Genomic DNA, 17,042 nt, shown 5'->3' on the forward strand with positions numbered 1-17,042 from the left:
ACATTACACACCTGCAAATATTTAATACAGTATAGAAAAAAGATAGCTACTAAACAAAAATTATTGAACTGAAGGATTAGATTGCTAAAAGCAATTTGTAGGGACTAAATTATAAAGAGAAGAAATGAATTTATTTTTGTAATTAAAATTTGTTGTGGTTATAAGAACAGTAGTTGGACGTTCTTGAATGTTGGCTTGTGCTGGCTGTTGTTATTCTACTATGATGTAGGCCATTGAAATTGAAACCTAGAATTTTTTATACCCAAAATATTCCCTTGTCTTTTTAAAGTTGTTATTATAGCAAGAAGTTGAAGAAAAAAAGAAGGTTCACATGACGATTACTACACAGGGATTTTGTATTTTGTTCCTCAAAACAATAGTCCAACAATGTTGTTTTGATTACAAGATTTTTAGTGTATTAATATATGAAGAAATCAGTTACAAGTTGATGCAGATTTACTACTGGATATTAGGTGTGGTTTAGTTATAATCAAATAGAGTATGCTTAATGCATTTTATTAGATAATATTACCGAAAGTGATTAGCCAACAGAGGTTGTTAGGTTATGAAATATGATTATGATCATCGAACTAATCATTTGTATTTAAAATAGGGTAATTCACTTTGGTTAGTTTTTTTTAGAAAAAGAAATTAATGGTATATTAATATAATAAAAAGAACATTATTAGTGTAGTAGAAGAACATGTATATGTTCTTTAGTAAAAGGACAACTTATAAAAGACAAAAATTACATCATATATTTATTGGTTAAGATCAATGCTAACAATAACTAGGATTTGCTTAAGGCAGAAGATATCATTAGTTTGATAGGAAAATGTCATGAAAATTTAGAAAAAAAATAAATAAATAACAAGTAGACAAGAAGGAATATATGTAATCCTTTAATTTAGATCACATGAACAAAACTAACTCGTATATATTTATAATTAAGTAACATGGATCTCACAAGCATGATCTGGTATTATAAAATTCCTAAAATTGAAACTTTGATTCATGATTTGTTAAATCTATTTGTTGGATAAATTCCCATACTATTGTCCCATAAATAAAGTTACAAGGAAAAATAAAATAGACCTCTTTATAAAGCCTCAACAGACCATTATAACTCATAGAGTTGTCGGTTCTGTTTTCCTAGGCTTAGGTCTTTTATTTCTTTACAATAAAAGGAAGCAAATAAATATCTCAAGACTCTAACAAACTCTCAGCTATTCAAGGCAAAATATCTCAACAGAATATAGTCTTTTCTCAGATCAGAAACAAACACAGCCAGCAACAACATCAACATTATAAATAGACATACAACCTTCATTTTTACAGCAACATCACATTTCGGCCAGCAGAGAAATAAGGGAGCAGCTGTGATTTTTCTCTTGAAACACACCTCAGAAACAAGAGAGAAAAATAGAGAGAGTTAGTGAGAAATATTGTATGAACAATACCAGAAAAATAAAAGAAAGAAAAGAGAGAAAAGAGCAAAGAGATTACCAGCTGACTTTGTAGCTTGGAATCTCCAAAATCCTTGTAACCCGAAACTGATTTGGATAGTGAAGAATCAAGCGTCTTTGAGGGAAGCTTGACGGAGATGTACTCTTGATTTCAAGAGGAACTCCGAAATCAATCTCTTTGTCTTTTGCATTTTATTTTTCTGCACTTTGTTTTTCGGGTCTACTCTCATCAACAAACAAAGATTATTTTATCTTTGTTATTACCATTTTTGGTTGTCTATTTTTCTGTGTAGGGTTTTGTAAGAAAGCTCTTGAAGAGCTTGAAGGAGAAGAGGAAGGAACACTAAGGTTTCGGCTGGGATTTTTTGGTGTAGCAAAGAGGAGTTTTCATGGCTGTAGTAATGTTGCAGCAAGGAGAAAGAGAGGAAGAAGGTGTTTCGGCTGGGCTGTAGAAGAAGGAGAAGAAAAAGCTTTGCTAGGGTTTGTTCTTGCTGCTCAAAGAAAATAGAAGAAGGAGAAGAGAAGAAGGAGGCCGGCTGCTGTGTTTGAAGAGAAGAGAGAAGTGTTTTGTGTGCTAGGGTTTTCTAGAAAAAAGAAAAGAAAGCATTTATATGAAAATAAATGCAATAGGGTTTGAAAGGATAAAATCAGATTCAAAAATGGCATATTCGGTTTCTTGGGAAAGCATATTCCTTTGAGATCCTCATCACTGTAAAAAGACGAAACTGCCCTTGTTTTTTGAACGTTGGTGTTGGTGTAGGGGCTGTTGGGAACGCCAGCTATCTCCTACAGTGGTATCAGAGCTCGGGGAAGCAAGAAGATTCAACAACACCTGGAAACAACGTCAAGAAACAAGCAAGATCATCAAAACATTGAAGAAGCAAAATCTGAAATTATCAAGAAGTTGATAAAAAAGGAAAACTCTAACCTAAACTTTGTCTTGTTACATTCTTACTTTTATTATCTTGTTATAACAATTAAACATGAGTAATATTAGAGTAGATGTTGACAAGTTTGATGGATCGGGGGACTATAGGATTTGGAGGAAGAAGATTAGAGCTCTTCTTGCTCATAACAAATTACTTAGGGTTCTTAGTGAACCTATAGAATGGCCAGAAAATACTTCTAAATCTACACAAGAAGAACTTCTTGAAAGCACTCTTGGTTTAATCATTTTTAATTTGTCTGATGCTATTATCAGGTTAGTTGATAAAGAAGATACACCAGCAAAAATATGGAAAAAGCTTGAAGATCAGTTTCAAAAGAAATCTTTAATCAACAAGATCTTTCTTAAAGAAAGGATCTTTGGTTTCAAGATGAGCACTAGCAAGACTCTTGATGAAAACCTAGATGAATTTCTAAGGTTACATATTGAATTGGCTAATTCTGGTGAAAATGAGGCTTTAAGTGATGAGAACCAAGCCATCATCATCTTAAACTCATTACCCGAATCCTACAAAGAAGTGAAGAATGCCATTAAATATGGTAGGACAGAAATTACTTTAGAAGAAGTAATTTCAGCCTTGAAGTCAAAAGACTTGGAGATCAAGAATGAGAAGCATGGAGGTTCTAATGGAGAAGTAAACTTCAGTAGAGGGAGACCCAATCAAAGAAAACATGGACACTACAAAAGTAAAAGTCACAGCAGAGATCACCACAAAGGAAAGAGTCACAACAAGGGAAGATCAAACTCAAAAGAACCAACTGATCCTACGGGATGCTACAACTGTGGCAAGCCAGGGCATTTCAAGAGAGATTGTTATTTTCTAAACAAAGGCAAACCAAATAAATATAAAGGACAGGGAGAAAATTCTAACTCTAAACCTAATTTTCATAAAAATAACCAAGCTAATTATGGTGATGGTTATGAAAGTGTTGATAGTGGTGAAGTATACATTGTTGCATCATCTTTTAAAGATGATTGGATTTTAGATTCAGGTTGTACTTTTCATATGACTAATGACAAGAGTTATATGTTTGATTATAGGGAATCTAAAGGAGGAAAAGTAATCCTTGGAAACAATCAGACTTGTGAGATTAAAGGCTCGAGATCTATCAGATTTAAAATGTATGATGGGATAGTAAGAACCCTAACAGCAGTGAGGTATGTGCCTAATCTTTCTAGAAATTTAATTTCTATTAGTGTGCTTGATGATTTGGGTGTTGTGAGTAAGGTAGAGGCAGGTCATATGAAGCTTAGTAGAGGAGCATTAACAATCATGAAAGGAATCAAAAATGGTGGACTCTACTACCTACAAGGCTCTCCTATTTCAAGCTGTAACATTACAACTCACAACGACAAAGAAGAAGAGATAGCTACTCTATGGCACAGAAGATTAGGGCATATAAGTGAGCGAGGCTTGCAACTCATGAGTGAGCAACAAGCTTGTTGGGTAAGGATAAAGTGAGTAAACTAGACTTTTGTGAACATTGCATACTTGGAAAGCATCACGGATTAAAGTTCACGGCAGTACTCACAACTCTAAAAGAATACTTGAGTATGTACATTCTGATTTATGGGGTCCAGAAAAAATCAGCACTCATGGTGGTTGTTCTTATTTTTTATCTATAGTAGATGATTATTCTAGGAAAGTATGGATATATCTACTTAAGAATAAAAATGATGCTTTTACAAAATTCAAACATTGGAAATTATTGGTTGAGAACTTAACTAATGAAAAGCTGAAAACTTTAAGAACTGATAATGGTTTGGAATTTTGTAACAATGAATTTGACCTCTATTGTAAAGAAAATGGTTTGCAGCGACATAGAACAGTGAGGATTACACCTCAGCAAAACGGGGTGGTGAAAGAATGAACCGCACCATACTAAACAAAGTAAGGTGTATGCTACTTCGGTCGGGGATTATCTCAAGGGTTTTGGGGAGAAGGCGCCTTGACGACGGTTCACCTAATAAATAGAAGCCCATCAAGAGCAATTGAAGGTAAAACTCCCGAGGAGAAATGGTCAGGTAAACCTCCAAACCTTTCTCATTTGAAAGTTTTTGGATGTGCAGCTTATGCACATCAAAGCATAGGAAAACTTGAACCTAGGGCTTTAAAGTGTGTTTTCTTAGGGTACCCCGAAGGGGTAAAAGGGTATAGACTTTGGGTAAAGGAAAAAGGGGGATTTAAAACTATGAATAGTAGAGATGTTATATTCCAAGAAAATATTTTTCCTTGTTTACCTAATGAAAAGTCTAGTGCAGGAATGGAAGATACTAACCCTGCAGGTACAAACCTAGAAGTTAAAACTGGTTCTAATCAGGTGGAACAAAATGAAGACACACCGGGAATGGTTCAGGTGGAACCTAACCAAAGCCGAGCCCATTAACAATGGTCAAGGGGGAGGAACTGATGCTCAACAAGAGATCAGGGATGAAGGCACCGAAGAGGACCTTACAAACTATCAGTTGACAAGGGACAGATCTAAGAGGACTCCGAAGCCTAATCAGAAATTCAGCTACAACATTTGGAGTGAAGAATTGGCTTATGCTCTTCTAACAGATTTGGAAATGGATGATATGGAACCCAAGACTTATAGTGAGGCAGTAAATGGAAAGAATTCTAAGGAGTGGAATAAGGCCATGGATGATGAGATGGGATCTCTCAAGAAGAATAAGACTTGGGTTGTGGTACCAAAACCCGAGGGTAAAAGTATTGTGTCTTGTAAGTGGTTGTTCAAGCACAAGGAAGGAAGATCTAAAGGTGAGCCTATAAGGTTCAAGGCTAGGCTAGTGGCTAAAGGTTTCACACAAAAGGAAGGTATTGACTTCAATGAGATTTTCTCTCCGGTGGTGAAGTATAAAACGATTAGAGTGGTCCTAAGCTTAGCTACTCAGTTTGACATGGAGATAGATCAGATGGATGTTACCACTGCCTTTCTCCATGGGGAATTGGAAGAAGAAATATACATGACCCAACCGAAGGGTATGTAGAGAAGGGAAAACCTAACCATGTTTGTAAACTGGTTAAGTCCTTGTATGGACTCAAGCAATCCCCTAGGCAGTGGAATAAAAGGTTTGACACCTTTATGATGAAACAAGGTTTCTCAAGGAGTTACTATGATGCATGTTTCTATCATAAAGGAACTGACATCAACACGGTCATCTACTTGTTACTTTATGTAGATGACATGCTTATCATAAGCAAGGAAAGATCTCAAGTGGATGAGATGAAGAAGCAACTCAAGGCTGAGTTTGAGATGAAAGACTTGGGGATAGCATCTAAGATACTGGGTATCACTATAAAAAGGGACAGAAAGTTGGGCAAGTTATTCTTGACACAAGAGGACTACATTCAAAAGATTATAGAGAAGTTTTCAATGAAAGATTCAAAGAAAACTTCTCAGCCAATAACTAGCCAGTACACTTTGACAAAGGAACAATGTCCTAAGACTGAAGCAGAGAAGGAAGCAATGAGTAAAGTGCCTTACTCAAGTGCTGTTGGGACTATTATGTACTTAATGGTTTGTACAAGGCCAGATCTGGCCTTTGCCATAAGTACCTTGAGCAAATACATGGCAAACCCAGGAAAGATTCATTGGCTTGCAATGAAATGGGTTTTCAGGTACCTAGTAGGGACACCTAAGGTTGGACTCATCTACAAGCAACAGAAGTTCAGCACCAACATAGAAGGATACAGCAATGCCGACTATGCGGGGACGAAGACAATGAAAGTCTACTTCATCTTACATGTTCCTACTTGGAGGAAACTGTGTGAGTTGGAAAGCCCAACTCCAACTTTGTGGTTGCACTTTCAACAACAGAATCGGAGTACATATCAACCACGAAGCTATTAAAGAAGCCATATGGATGAAAGGACTTTTGACGGAGATTAAGTTACTTAAAGAGGTTCCTAGAGTGTACTCAGACAGTCAAAGCTGTGTACACTTATGTAGGAACCCTGTGTTCCATGACCGAACTAAACATATAGAGATTAAATACCACTTTATAAGGGACAAGGTGACTCAAGGTGAGATACAAGTGGAAAAAGTTCCTACTGAGGAGAACCCAGCAGATATGGGAACTAAAGTGGTCACTCTCAACAAGTTCAAACATTGTATGAACCTGTTGGGAGTTGATACAGGATGGTAAATGGACACATATTCAAGCAATGACCCTCAAAGACAACAACAAGTAAATAAAGCAAAGGCAGAAACTTTTTTGGACTGCTAGTATGGAAATTTAGGTGGAATTTGTTGGATAAATTCCCATACTATTGTCCCATAAATAAAGTTACAAGGAAAAATAAAATAGACCTCTTTATAAAGCCTCAACAGACCATTATAACTCATAGAGTTGTCGGTTCTGTTTTCCTAGGCTTAGGTCTTTTATTTCTTTACAATAAAAGGAAGCAAATAAATATCTCAAGACTCTAACAAACTCTCAGCTATTCAAGGCAAAATATCTCAACAGAATATAGTCTTTTCTCAGATCAGAAACAAACACAGCCAGCAACAACATCAACATTATAAATAGACATACAACCTTCATTTTTACAGCAACATCACATTTCGGCCAGCAGAGAAATAAGGGAGCAGCTGTGATTTTTCTCTTGAAACACACCTCAGAAACAAGAGAGAAAAATAGAGAGAGTTAGTGAGAAATATTGTATGAACAATACCAGAAAAATAAAAGAAAGAAAAGAGAGAAAAGAGCAAAGAGATTACCAGCTGACTTTGTAGCTTGGAATCTCCAAAATCCTTGTAACCCGAAACTGATTTGGATAGTGAAGAATCAAGCGTCTTTGAGGGAAGCTTGACGGAGATGTACTCTTGATTTCAAGGGGAACTCCGAAATCAATCTCTTTGTCTTTTGCATTTTATTTTTCTGCACTTTTTTGGGTCTACTCTCATCAACAAACAAAGATTATTTTATCTTTGTTATTACCATTTTTGGTTGTCTATTTTTCTGTGTAGGGTTTTGTAAGAAAGCTCTTGAAGAGCTTGAAGGAGAAGAGGAAGGAACACTAAGGTTTCGGCTGGGATTTTTTGGTGTAGCAAAGAGGAGTTTTCATGGCTGTAGTAATGTTGCAGCAAGGAGAAAGAGAGGAAGAAGGTGTTTCGGCTGGGCTGTAGAAGAAGGAGAAGAAAAAGCTTTGCTAGGGTTTGTTCTTGCTGCTCAAAGAAAATAGAAGAAGGAGAAGAGAAGAAGGAGGCCGGCTGCTGTGTTTGAAGAGAAGAGAGAAGTGTTTTGTGTGCTAGGGTTTTCTAGAAAAAAGAAAAGAAAGCATTTATATGAAAATAAATGCAATAGGGTTTGAAAGGATAAAATCAGATTCAAAAATGGCATATTCGGTTTCTTGGGAAAGCATATTCCTTTGAGATCCGCATCACTGTAAAAAGACGAAACTGCCCTTGTTTTTTGAACGTTGGTGTTGGTGTAGGGGCTGTTGGGAACGCCAGCTATCTCCTACACTATTAATCAGAATAGTGAAATTTGTTAATAAAGTAAAGGCTAATTAGAATTTTTACCCTTGGATTTTGACATGTAACAAATCATGCCCTTGAATTATTGAAATTGTTGGATTTAATGATTTTTTTTCCGATTTTAGTAAAAATGTGTAATATGGATGAAAGTTCAGAGGGCATAATTTAGTACATGTCAAAGTTTAAGGGACATGATTTAGTAGATATCAAAGTTTTTGAAACATGATTTACTACATAAACAATCACTGAAATAGTAAAATTGAATGAAATTAGACAAAACTCCTTAAATCTAACAATCTCAATAATTCAAGGGTATTTTTTAATGACCTTAATAGTTAGAGGTATGATTTAGTATATGTCAAAGTTCAGAGGCTAAAAATTCTAATTAGGCTAAAGTAAACATGTAAAATTAAGAGCCATGTCGTAAAATTCATCGAGTGCTGTATAAATAGGGCCAAAATTCTAAAAGCATATTGATGGTATAGGTCTAATTTTCAAATTCAGTAATAATAATAGGGCTATTTGAGAAACTACAATAATATATGTAATGGAGGGCCATAATGTCAGATACTTTACAATTGGACAGGCCATCATATTATATTCATTGGGCCCCATGACTGACCCACTCATAATCACCGCCGTTGATTACTATTTTCTCAACAACCGATTTATTATTATTTTTCTTCAATTTTTAAATCTTATGTTGGTCTTATTTCTTTTTCTCTTCACATATTAAAATCAGAAAATCAATTTTCATAGTTTCTTTTATTATCTAATCTTTGTACTAACAACACGTTTGAAGGTTTATGAAGTAACATCATTTGAGCCAAAACTTATGGCAAGTGAAAATAAGTATTATATATCTATAATTTTGTGCTTGACCTTTGGAGTAACTCACTGCACAATTGACTCGTTTATTAAAACATATATATATAGATATTTTCTTTCTTTCTGCATGGTATTAATTTAATTGCATATATTTCATTTTTACAAATGAATGCAACTTGTAAAATGTAGGTCCATACCTATTTGTTTTTAAGGAAGAAAAAATAAAAGAAAAAAATTTAATTAATAAAAAAGGACTTTTATAGAATTTTATTATCATCCTGGCTTATTTGTAATTCATAGTTTTGGAACTCTTCCAAGGTTTTTCTTGTCAATTAAGTCATAATTTTGGGAGAGAAAAAATAATAATAAAATAAGTCACACTAATTGTATTATTTAATTTCTCCCAATCATTGAGGGTAGTAGCAAAAAAAGAAAGGATAAGGTGAAAGTTAAGAGTTTAAACCTCAGATAAAAAGTAAAGTTCAAGATAAAGCAAATTAGTATAGTAGAGTATAGGTTCATGATATTTTAATTTAAAATAAAAGTATATAAGATAAGTATCAAATTTAACAAACTATTTGAGGTGTGTTAGACACTAAATGATGAATATCTCTAAATTATGTTGGATTAAAAATCCTAAGTGGGCACATATGTATAATGTATATGCTATTATAAAGTGTGATACAAAATTAAGTGACCAATTATGTTATGGGTATCAAAAGGGTATTAAAGTGTCATGGAATTAATGTGTAGATACCATAAGCTAATTTATAATTTGTTGAGGGGCCAAATTATAAATACCCAAGAGTTATTCTAAGATGATTCTATAAATAGGTAATGGTCCCCAAGAAACACGAGGGTTTCTGTATTCTCTCCTTCCCCATCAGAGAAAATACTTTAGAAAATAGTGTATTCTTGGAAGATCAAAACCTTCTCTGCAATCTCCAACAATGGCTTCAGGTTAGTGCTTCCGCTCATATTTTATCATCATCTTCTTCTTTAATTTAGCAAAGGCTTTATAGATTTATGATTTAGGGTTTTCTATATTAAAGCACTTTATGAATATGTTTAGATCTGTGATTTATATATTTCTTAAGTGTTTTATAAACCCTAACAAGTGGTACCAGAGCCACCTTTGTTGAATTAATTGAAGATCTCATGATATTGTTTATGAAATTTGGGGATTTTGAAAATTAGGGTTTTGATTTTTCTTTGAATACATAATATTGCGCTGCAATGTTTTAGTTTCAATTATATATATATGTTAAAATTATGTGTTGATGTAGTCTGTATATACTTGGCATATATATATAAATGATTTTGGGTTTATCACTTTGGTTTTAATTTCATTGGCTTCAGTTGTCGATTATTGTGTGGATTCATATATATATATATGCTTGATTATCCTAATCGGATTAAAGCCCAGCCGAATGCTTTATATGGTTTTTTGGTTATAAAATTTTTTTTTTACTCGTGGCTTCAGATAAATGAATATATATATCATTCGCATATCAATATCTTAATTGTATAAAAGCCCAACCCAATGTGAAGACATATACCTTTTGTCTGTTCAGTCTTTATTTGTTATGCTTTATCTGTTCAATATACGACTTCAGGCTTCAGTTTATATTATATATATAATGATGATTGTGTTTTTGTACAAATATGAATATTGCTTATTATTAATTGGGCTGGCTTTAGATTTAATTATAGTTGCTGTATATTATTATTTACCTCATAAAATAATATGTTTATATTTATATATTGGTATTATTATATACTTTGGTTCAAACAATAAAATTCATTTTTTGGTGTTGGTTATGACTAATATTTTAAGTAAATTAATTGAAACAATATGTCACCAAAGTGATCTCTTTTGTGTAGATTAATTTATTTAAATGTTAGGATGGTTGTGTGTTTGTAATTGATGCTTATATTAACTAGCCCAAAGGTAAGTGAATATTTTGCTAGATATCAAACATACCTGTGGCGATAAATGTGTGACAATTATAAGGTATTTTGTGTGAGCAATACGTTAGTCCAAAGATTAATCTATTGTTTGACACAGTTTTATTGTCAATATTTGATTGCTACACCAAGAGTACCGCTTACAGTTAATATTACTGTCCAAAGACTTGATATTAATGTGTGTTTGGTATCTTGAGATGGGATTAACCAATTTTTGAATTTATTGTTTAATTATGCATATTAATGTGAGCTTGTTTTATTTGTTCTATATTCAGCTAGTTCATCTTCTGCTGCCTCAATATCTGCTAACATTAATTCTATTCCTATGCTTAATGGGACCAATTTCAAGGATTGGAAAAGGAACCTACTTATAGTTCTGGGATGTATGGATTTGGACCATGCACTAAGGAATGAACAACCTGCACCTCTCGCTAAGGAAAGTTCCCATGATGATAAAAGGGAATTTGAGAGGTGGGATCGTTCAAATCGCATGAGTCTAATGATTATGAAACACAGCATTCCAGAAGCCTTTTGGGGCACCGAATCCGAAGGGGTTACTATGGCTAAGAATTTCCTTGAACAAATTGAGGAACGTTTTGCTAAAAACGATAAGGTTGAAATGACAACACTTCTTGGTTCTTTAATGAACATGAAGTATAAGGGTCAAGGAAATGTAAGGGAGTACATTATGGAAATGCATCATATTGTCTCAAGATTAAGGACACTTAAGATTGAGCTTTCAGATGATGTACTTGTACTCATGGTTTTGTTAACGCTTCCTCCACAGTTTAACCAATTTAAAATTAGTTACAACTGTCAAAAAGAGAAATGGACTCTCAACGAGCTTATTTCTCATTGTGTGCAAGAGGAAGAAAGGTTGAAAAAAGACAAAACCGAAAGTGCTCATTTGGCCACTACCCCTAAGGATAAGGGCAAGAAAAGGAAATTTGAGAATGAAGCTGCTAAGGGTCCAGTTCAAAAGAAACAACAACAAGATTCTAAAGGTTGTTTCTTTTGTGACCAACCTGGACATGTGAAGAAAGATTGTGCCAAATATCACGCATGGCGTGTAAAGAAAGGTAATAATCTTGCTTTGGTCTGTTCTGAGGTTAATTTAGTTTCAGTACCTAGAAACACTTGGTGGATAGATTCTGGTGCTACTACTCACATAAGTGTTTCTATGCAGGGTTGCCTGAGCTACCGAAAGCCAAGTGATGGTGAAAGATACATCTTTGTGGGCGATGGTCAATCGGTGGAAGTGGAAGCAATTGGGCATTTCAGATTGTTATTAGGAACTGGTTCTTATTTGGATTTGAAAGACACTTTTGTTGTGCCGTCTTTTAGACGGAATTTAGTTTCTGTTTCTTTGTTGGACAAATTTGGATATTGTTGTTCATTTGGAAACAATCAGTTTACTTTGTCTTTAAATTCAAATATTATTGGAACTGGTTATTTGAATACTTATGACAATCTTTATTTGTTAGAAACAATTGCATCCTATAATGAAACCTTGCATGTGGAATCACGAGGTACTAAACGCAAATTAAATAAAGAAAATTCAGCGTCATTATGGCATAAACGCTTAGGTCATATCTCAAGAGGTAGAATTGAGCGTCTTGTGTCTGATGACATTTTAGAGTCTCTTGACTTCACAGATTTCAATGTCTGCGTAGATTGTATCAAGGGAAAACAGACCAAAACTAAGAGATTAGGTGCCAATAGAGCTTCAGAAGTCTTAGAATTGATTCACACAGATATTTGTGGGCCATTCCCTACGGCATCTTGGAATGGTCAACAATATTTTATATCATTCATAGACGATTACTCACGTTATGGGTACCTATATCTCATTCATGAAAAATCTCAGTCTGTGGACGTGTTCAAAGCTTACAAAGCTGAAGTTGAGAATCAACTCAACAAAAGGATTAAGAACGTCAAATCTGATCGTGGTGGTGAGTACTACGGTAGATATGATGGCTCAGGTGAACAACGTCCAGGACCATTTGCTAAATTCCTAGAGGAATGTGGTATTGTCCCACAGTACACCATGCCAGGATCACCTAGCATGAATGGTGTTGCTGAGAGACGAAATAGGACTCTTAAGGATATGGTAAGGAGCATGATCGCTCATTCTACCTTACCGAGTCCCTACAGGGAGAAGCATTAAAGACAGCAGCTTACATTCTGAATAGAGTACCAAGTAAAGCAGTTGCAAAAACACCTTATGAGCTTTGGACAGGTCGAAAGCCTAGTCTAAAGCATTTCCACATTTGGGGATGTCCGAGTGAGGCAAGGCCTTATAGGCCACATGAAAATAAATTGGACTCCAAAACAGTTAGCAGCTACTTTATTGGTTATTCTGAGCGATCTAGGGGTTATAAGTTTTATGATCCCACTGTCAGAAATATATTTGAGACGGGAACTGCAACATTTTTTGAGGATGTTGAATTTGGGGGGAGAAATAAGGTTAGAGACATTGTTTTTGAGGAGGAATTGAATTCAAACTCAGTTCCTACTATCATTTTAGACAATGTTCGAGGCTTCCACACTGTCATTGATCAAGAAATGAATCCGGAACCTCAACAAGATAATGTTGAACAACTCCCAAATCAAAATGAGGCTATTGTTCCAAAAGAACAAATTCAACACCCTCAAGAACAAGAGCCATTAAGGAGGTCCACAAGAGAGAGAAGAAATGCTATTTCAGATGACTATTTTGTATTTCTTCAAGAACATGAGGATGAAATTGGAATGATGGAAGATGATCCAATCAACTTGCATCAGGCCATGAAAAGTTCTAACTCTCAAAAGTGGATTAATGCCATGGATGAAGAGAATAAGTCTATGCAAGACAATAAAGTTTGGGAAGTTGTCCCATTACCAGAAGGTGTAAAACCAATTGGTTGTAAGTGGATACTTAAAACCAAGAAGGATGAATATGGTAATGTGGTGAGATTTAAGGCACGTCTTGTAGCAAAAGGCTATACTCAGAAACAAGGCATTGATTATACAGAGACTTTCTCTCCGGTTTCATCGAAAGACTCTTTTAGGATAATATTGGCACTTGTTGCTCATTTTGACCTTGAGTTACATCAGATGGATGTTAAAACAGCGTTTCTCAATGGCGACATTGATGAGACAATTTATATGGAGCAACCAGAAAACTTTGTGGTTGGTGACCCAAAGAATATGGTTTGCAAATTAAAGAAATCCATCTATGGACTCAAGCAAGCTTCTCGTCAGTGGTATCACAAGTTTCATCAAGTAATTATCTCATTTGGTTTTGAGATGAATATTATTGATGATTGTGTATATCACAAGTTCAGTGGGAGTAAATACATATTTCTGGTTCTATATGTCGATGACATATTGCTTGCTACTAATGATATAGGCTTATTGCACGAAACCAAGAGATTTTTATCTAAGCAATTTGAGATGAAAGATCTTGGTGACGCCTCTTTTGTATTAGGAATTCAAATACGTCGAGATCGTTCTCGGGGTATTCTTGGATTATCACAAAAGAGCTATATCGATAAAGTACTCAAAAGATTTGGCATGCAAGATTGTAGACCAGGTGATACCCCTGTTGCTAAAGGAGACAAATTCAGTCTTAGACAATGCCCTAAAAGCAACCTTGAAATTCAGGAAATGAAAAAGATTCCCTATGCATCAGTTGTAGGGAGTCTAATGTATCTTCAGGTATGTACGCGTCCAGATATTGCGTACATTGTTGGGATGTTAGGCAGATATTTAAGCAACCCTGGTATGGACCATTGGATAGCAGCCAAGAGGGTTATGAGGTATCTTCAGAGAACAAAAGATTACATGCTCACATACAGAAATCGGATCATTTGGAGGTCGTAGGGTATTCGATTCGATTTCGCTGGATGCCAAGATAGCAGAAGGTCTACATCAGGCTACATTTTCTTGTTAGCTGGAGGAGCTATATCCTGGAAAAGTGTCAAACAGACACTTGTAGCTTCTTCCACCATGGCAGCAGAATTCGTAGCGTGTTATGAGGCATCAAATCAGGGAATATGGCTGAGAAACTTTGTCACTAGGCTGCGTGTTTTGGAGAATGTTGAAAGACCACTTAAGATATTTTGTGACAATAAATCAGCAGTGCTGTATTCCAACAACAATAGGAGCTCATCCAAGTCAAAGCATATTGACATAAAGTTCCTAGTTGTGAAAGAAAGAGTGCAGAGTGGACAGATTTCCATAGAGCATATTGGGACAAACTCCATGATAGCGGATCCGCTCACAAAAGGATTACCACCCAAGGTCTTTCATGAGCACACTGCTCATATGGGTGTAGTATTGCTTGAGGATATCATGATTTAGTGGGAGTTTGTATTCTCTTTGCTTTATGTTTGTTTAAGACATTTATGTATTTGGTTATTTTCTGATCAGAAATAAAGTTTTCAGTTTATTCACTCTGTTTTGTTATGTTTAAGTTTGACCTCACTTTGGTTTAAGGAGGACCAGTTGGAAATAGGCATGTTCGGTTCACATTGCGTGTAATTTCCATGCTACACATCCATGATTGATCTATGTCATTTGGCTATATTTGTATATGTGACCATTGATGGGTTTAGTCATGATTGATATGACGAAAATCGCTTTGATCCTATATGGGTATAGTTGATGGACGAGATTGTTGTGAATACCTTTACATAATAGCAAATTTTGAGCTCATAAGGTTATACATTTATCAGGTAACATATGTTGCCCAAGTGGGAGATTGTTGGATTAAAAATCCTAAGTGGGCACATATGTATAATGTATATGCTATTATAAAGTGTGATACAAAATTAAGTGACCAATTATGTTATGGGTATCAAAAGGGTATTAAAGTGTCATGGAATTAATGTGTAGATACCATAAGCTAATTTATAATTTGTTGAGGGGCCAAATTATAAATACCCAAGAGTTATTCTAAGATGATTCTATAAATAGGTAATGGTCCCCAAGAAACACGAGGGTTTCTGTATTCTCTCCTTCCCCATCAGAGAAAATACTTTAGAAAATAGTGTATTCTTGGAAGATCAAAACCTTCTCTGCAATCTCCAACAATGGCTTCAGGTTAGTGCTTCCGCTCATATTTTATCATCATCTTCTTCTTTAATTTAGCAAAGGCTTTATAGATTTATGATTTAGGGTTTTCTATATTAAAGCACTTTATGAATATGTTTAGATCTGTGATTTATATATTTCTTAAGTGTTTTATAAACCCTAACAAGTGGTACCAGAGCCACCTTTGTTGAATTAATTGAAGATCTCATGATATTGTTTATGAAATTTGGGGATTTTGAAAATTAGGGTTTTGATTTTTCTTTGAATACATAATATTGCGCTGCAATGTTTTAGTTTCAATTATATATATATGTTAAAATTATGTGTTGATGTAGTCTGTATATACTTGGCATATATATATAAATGATTTTGGGTTTATCACTTTGGTTTTAATTTCATTGGCTTCAGTTGTCGATTATTGTGTGGATTCATATATATATATATGCTTGATTATCCTAATCGGATTAAAGCCCAGCCGAATGCTTTATATGGTTTTTTGGTTATAAAATTTTTTTTTTACTCGTGGCTTCAGATAAATGAATATATATATCATTCGCATATCAATATCTTAATTGTATAAAAGCCCAACCCAATGTGAAGACATATACCTTTTGTCTGTTCAGTCTTTATTTGTTATGCTTTATCTGTTCAATATACGACTTCAGGCTTCAGTTTATATTATATATATAATGATGATTGTGTTTTTGTACAAATATGAATATTGCTTATTATTAATTGGGCTGGCTTTAGATTTAATTATAGTTGCTGTATATTATTATTTACCTCATAAAATAATATGTTTATATTTATATATTGGTATTATTATATACTTTGGTTCAAACAATAAAATTCATTTTTTGGTGTTGGTTATGACTAATATTTTAAGTAAATTAATTGAAACAATATGTCACCAAAGTGATCTCTTTTGTGTAGATTAATTTATTTAAATGTTAGGATGGTTGTGTGTTTGTAATTGATGCTTATATTAACTAGCCCAAAGGTAAGTGAATATTTTGCTAGATATCAAACATACCTGTGGCGATAAATGTGTGACAATTATAAGGTATTTTGTGTGAGCAATACGTTAGTCCAAAGATTAATCTATTGTTTGACACAGTTTTATTGTCAATATTTGATTGCTACACCAAGAGTACCGCTTACAGTTAATATTACTGTCCAAAGACTTGATATTAATGTGTGTTTGGTATCTTGAGATGGGATTAACCAATTTTTTTTTTCAGAACAAGTTAAGCCAAAGTTCATCTTTCCAAAATT

At 34.4% G+C, this 17,042-nt stretch overlaps 1 long non-coding RNA gene across 1 annotated transcript; it reads right to left on the reverse strand.

Moving 5' to 3' along the window:
- Positions 1-6,661: 6,661 nt before the first annotated feature.
- On the reverse strand, positions 6,662-7,876 carry LOC133030131 (uncharacterized). Its single transcript, XR_009684000.1, has 2 exons — positions 7,137-7,876; positions 6,662-7,032 (listed from the first exon to the last, which is right to left on the reverse strand). It is a non-coding gene; the product is annotated as an uncharacterized LOC133030131 (long non-coding RNA).
- Between the last annotated feature and the right edge of the window lie 9,166 nt (positions 7,877-17,042).

Source organism: Cannabis sativa, chromosome 1 (genome assembly GCF_029168945.1).
Source record: "Cannabis sativa cultivar Pink pepper isolate KNU-18-1 chromosome 1, ASM2916894v1, whole genome shotgun sequence".
NCBI lineage: Eukaryota > Viridiplantae > Streptophyta > Magnoliopsida > Rosales > Cannabaceae > Cannabis > Cannabis sativa.